This window comes from Perca flavescens, chromosome 22 (assembly GCF_004354835.1).
Source record: "Perca flavescens isolate YP-PL-M2 chromosome 22, PFLA_1.0, whole genome shotgun sequence".
NCBI lineage: Eukaryota > Metazoa > Chordata > Actinopteri > Perciformes > Percidae > Perca > Perca flavescens.
The window spans coordinates 16,481,272-16,486,677 of record NC_041352.1 but is presented as its reverse complement, the minus strand read 5'-3'; the positions used below and the strand labels follow the sequence as shown (position 1 = coordinate 16,486,677).

The 5,406-nt window shown below is 37.6% G+C and overlaps 1 long non-coding RNA gene across 1 annotated transcript in view; it reads left to right on the top strand.

Moving 5' to 3' along the window:
• Positions 1–3,415, top strand: part of LOC114549033 (uncharacterized) — a 79,605-nt gene extending 76,190 nt beyond the window's left edge. The window contains exon 3 of the long non-coding RNA XR_003691493.1: positions 2,149–3,415. This is a non-coding gene — a long non-coding RNA (uncharacterized LOC114549033). The remainder of the gene's footprint in view (positions 1–2,148) is intronic.
• The last annotated feature ends 1,991 nt before the right edge of the window (positions 3,416–5,406 follow it).

The window sequence follows — 5,406 nt, the reverse complement described above, 5'->3', positions numbered from 1 at the left end:
TTGGACAATGTACACTAAAGTTACAACAATTTTGTTCATCAATAAATGCTCATAATGGCCACCACGCCACACCCACACCATTTGACGAAAAGGTTTTCTTTTAATAGGAGGATGTTAAAGTATAGCACCTTGACTTTTAGGCCTACTTCCTGTTGCCACTATGGGGCGCTATGACTTTGAGCCAATATCGGCCTGTAGATGTCGTCAGGGTTGGGCTCTTAAGAATCCTGTTTCGAGCCAATTGAACACGCCACAGCCATGCATTAAAAGTTTTTCTTTTAATAACTTTTCATCTTTAACGTCTTCAGATGGCACAGACCAAATTTGAAGTTGATCGGATGAAATCTCTAGGAGGAGTGTGTTAAAGTACGTATGTGGAAATGGCCAAAATTGCACTAATTTCGAACTTTCAATTCAAAATGGCAAACTTCCTGTTGGGTTTAGGGTGTGGCTCCAATGACGTTTTTTTGTACGTCTGGACATGCTACATATGTGAACCAAGTTTCGTGAGTCATCGTTAAACGTACTGCAGGGGCTCACTTTGTTTTATTTTGTAGGGGGCGCTAGCGAGCCATTTTTGTCCTGAAACCCTTAAAATATGTGAAACTTCACCAGAATTGATGCAACCGCCAATTTTGGTGAGGTTTTGAGTATGTTAAGCCCCTCAAAAAGGCAATTAATTTGCCGGACGAAGGAAATAAATAATTCCTTCAGTTTCAATGGGGCCTTCGCTGCTGTTGGCGCTCAGACCCTAATAATTCCTTCAGTTTCCATAGGGCCTTAACCGCTGTTGGCGCTTGGCCCCTAATAATAATTCCTTCAGTTCCAATAGGGCCTTCGCCGCTGTCGGCACTCGGGCCCTAATAAAATGAATGACTTTAAACATGGGGGGTTAATTAACTGGAAACTTAACTGATAACAAAAAATATGTATATTTCAGAGAGCATTAGAGATTGCAGGTGGTTTATTTCAGTTGGCAGCCTTCTTGCGAGAGCTATAATATCTTGAAGTGGTAATGTAAAATCCCAACCAATGTTTTTCTGTAATGAATATGAGACACAACAGCATCTGTTGATGGGCTGTCGCAGAGCAGAAGCGGTCTGGACCACTTTATAAGGTCTGAAATTCCTCCTGGATTATAACTCGGTCATGTATGGATTTCTGAACAAGAAGATGCCTTCCAAATAAGTTTACCGACTAATAATCAGCATAGTTTGCACAAAAATGTGGAAATCCAGATTTGGCATCACAATGAAGCAGCCTGTTATAGACAGCCACATGGTGGTTAAACACATACTGGCTGACCTCCAGGAAGAGAACTTTAGATAAATGTCAGTTCCCCCTGGCACATACTGGAGGTTTTGGTAAGGACATACATGACACCAATATCTCTAAAGCACTTTATGACAAAGCACCTTGAAATATGGAAAAGTGTCAGGATGCTGCACTCTTTTTTATTAACAAGATTGGCCACTTGGGAATGTGCAGCAATATATTTTTATCATCAAACTGCTATTGCATAGTTAAGAAATTCACTTCAAAAAATAAATACTTTTTGAGGTGTAAATATATACTGTAGATCCCACTTGCAAGTAACAGTTGTACATTAATATAAAAAGGAATATTTAAAGATTATACACTGTGGGGCTTGATAGATAAATTGTATGGGCTGATATATTGGCCAATATTAGCATACCAAATGCAGATACATTGGTATTGACTTATACCGTATGTCACCCAACATTTCAGCACAGAAACTTCAAAGATACGTTAAGGTTAAATCAGGTCTTGTAGTACTTTTGTAAAGGTCTTGGACAAAGTTAAAGTATTCATGAATTGATGTACTGTATTTTTTCCCAAGAGACTCTAAAGAGAGCCATAAATGTTAAGGTGTGAATTGAAAATACTGTAATTACCAAAATACCTAAACCAACACAAGTAATCTGTTTACCGTTTTAACCTTGGGAAAAGTACTGTACTGTATGTTCAGTGAATATCCCTTTAGACTTATTTTTCTGTTCATGATGACATACCATTTCAAATTGACACATTTAAAAAAAAAAAAAAAAAAAATGTATACTGTATGTATGTCCATGCCAACACAAAGAACTGTCAGAAATCTAACTTTGCTTTTTTCTATCTCTTAAGACGAAATCAAAGATGTATCCCTTTTACAAGTTTGTTGAGCCATTCCTGCCAGAAGCAAGTCTGGGAGTGAGAAGAGTTCCATACATCATTGTGCTGAGGCATTACTGTGGGTAATGAAGTGTGAACTAGGAGCAGCACTTCGTTTTGTCATAAAGAGTGGGAGGGAGCTCGCTGTAGCACAAGGAGATTGTGGACAGTCTTCAGGCGATTACAGCAAAGTGCCTCAAATTACAGTTGTCAGTAAAAAAAAAAAAATGAACTCTTGATTTCCTGCCATTGCTTTACCTTTCACCTGGAAGTCATAGGCAACATGAGCATTTCTCAGTCACATCTGGATAGATGAAATGTTTACAGTTGTTTTTACTCTTGTACATGCAGCATGCCAAATGCAAAATAAAATGTAATGTTGTATTGGTGTTGCAAACCATGCTGGGTGCAATTCGGGATATGGTCTAACATAGAGGGCAAATATAATGCACCAAAATGCATACAGCAGAAGTACAAGGAGGGAAAGATAAATTGAAGAAAAAAGAAAGATGACAAATGAAGCCCAGCCAACTCGATTAATTGTGCCGTTTAGCTGTTTTCGAGATCAGGGAGTGGCATTTTTTCCACACACCGCTTATTGGTGTAGTTCCATCTGGGAGGAGTAAAAATAAAGTGTGTAGCTTAGAGAGAAAGATGCTTTAACACCTTTTTCGACATCTGGTTTGAACAATGAGATAACACATAAGTAATCTTTCTTGATTGTATATTTACACTTGTTTTTTTTCAATATCTTATAGCTATCAAAATATCCAAAAGACACATGCAGTAGTTAGGTGTTAATATGGTATCTGTGTGCCCAGTATTAGCTATCCTTATGTAAAATTTCAAGTAGACTGACCAGTTGGACAAATTACTCACAGCAGCAGCTGATTTTGTTCGGTTAGTTTGTTCCATAATGAATAATGAAAATAGTTTCACAAAGGTGTTATTCATTGGATGGCTTATTTGTAGGATTACATTGCAATGGTCCCGTCTGTTTTTCGGTATACTGGATTGTTTTGACATCACCTTTTGTTTCGTAATTTTTCATTTACCTCATCTAGCAACAAGCCTTTTCTTATACATTTAGTACAACCCCAAGAAAAATAACCCGCAGGCTGAAGCTGATGGAAACATTCAGAGGCTTACATTTCTAGGCCAACACACATGATTTTACAGCATGATTTATTGTCCGCCCAGACATTGCCCCAGGATATCTTAGATAAGTGCACTGCATTAACCAAAAGGAGCCTCTGTTTTAAGCAGCTGTTTATGTAGTTGTCGGATTGCATTCAGGGATCGCTGGCAAGGGGGGAGTTATTTTTGTGACATGTATTATGATAGATGAGTACAATAAACCATTTTGCAATGATAAACAACTTTTTGTGATGTTATGAAGGTGCTTTCTATTTGACACACAAGCTTCTACCAAGTTTACTTAGATTTTACCAGATCCACCTCTTCATTCAGTGTATAGGCCGATATGACATTGATTTTCTTTTTTTCTTTTATAATTTGACCAAGTGGAAATGGGAGGAGAAAGATGTGTAGCTGTAACGTACGACAAAGGTCCCAAGGATGGAAACGAATCCGGGACGTTGCAGTATGTGACGTGTACTGTAACCAAATCAGCTACCAACTTGCTCCAATTTTTCATTATTCCTAATGATTTTATTTAGACTAAAAAATTTTTTTTAAAGAGTAAAATCTAAAATTAAACGCACACAAAAACAGTACCTAATATAAAATAAAATAACTGCAGAGTCAAGAACTACCAATATGTGATGCAGGTTCGACTGGTACTGATAGTGCTGGATAATATTAGCTAAGTCAGGTGTTAGGTGCTTTGCATCAATAACATAGTGTGTGAAGAAAATGTCTTGTGTTTTTGTCTGTCAAACATGGTCAAACTGATAGAATAGAATGCTAGGTAGAATGCTAAAAATCTCAGCTCCATTAAATCCATAAACATTACTCCAGTAATTGTAATAATGGCCATGTTCAAATTACTAGTTACTAGTAATATTCATATTTTTTGATACGACCTCAGGGGGTGCCGATGACAGAAATTTTTAACAGTTTGTGTATATATTTGATATATCAAATATATATAAAATATAAAAGTTCTATTATGACTGATATGTGCGTATGTTAAGCTGAGCCCCGCAGCATTGAATCTGATGTGAAACCATCGGAGAGTGCATCTCAGGGTTGGGCTCTCATATCTAAGACAAAATGGTTGGCATTACAAGAATTCCCTGTTGTTAACTTGTGCACTTTATCTGTCTTTTAGCTTCCTTTTGTTACCAATGTATGGTTACAAGGCTTTTTAAATAAATGTGCCCATTTCTTTTCCAGAATAAGGTATGTCATTCTTCTCTTACACTTCATACAGAGAAAGTTAGACTCTTCTAGGTTAACACTTTTACTTCTCACATCCCTTTAGTACAGAGATATTCCATACCATCAACGGTGAGGAGTGTCCTGTGTCTCACATAAAATTTTATTTAATTGAATTTTCACAGCCTTGCAGATCCAGTGTGGGACGTTTCTTTGTGTAGCTCAAACGCGTCCTAATGAACAATTACTTTCTAATTTCTTAAAAATCCTTAACCACCTGTAAGAAATTTGTTGCAGTGTTGTTCCAGAGGGTCCAGAATTTTCTCATATCATCCAAATATTTTCTGAAAATGTGCATACGCCACTTCTCACGCGTAGGTTGTGATTTATAAAAAACAAACTTGACGGCAGAACGTGCGGTCCTCCACGCAGACTCTGACCCATGCGTACGCACATTTTGGAGACAATGGGAATTGGCGACGCAGATGGTGAGGTGGTGAACTGATGTCAGACTGCAGAAAGTACATGTAGGAATAACGATTACTCGTAATATTTTAAGTATTAATAATAAGTATCGATTCCTCACGCACATTTTTTCACTCCATATCATCCACATTGTCATGAACATCCAGCAGTGTTATTTGCGCTTGTACAGAGTTTGAATTGTTCTTTTAAATGAGACCACTGGTTAGCGATGGTAAAAGCTGTCGACCAGAGATATCTATGCATCATAAATTCAGAATTTAACATGGGACAAACTAAGAACCTGCACTTGTTTGTGATTTGTTTATGCCCTTAAAGTTGGCTGTATTTCCGTTCTTTTTTGTGTTTGGCCAGCCAAGCTCAAATGCACAAGTCAGGGTTTACTGTACAGTAACAGCTGACACAGCA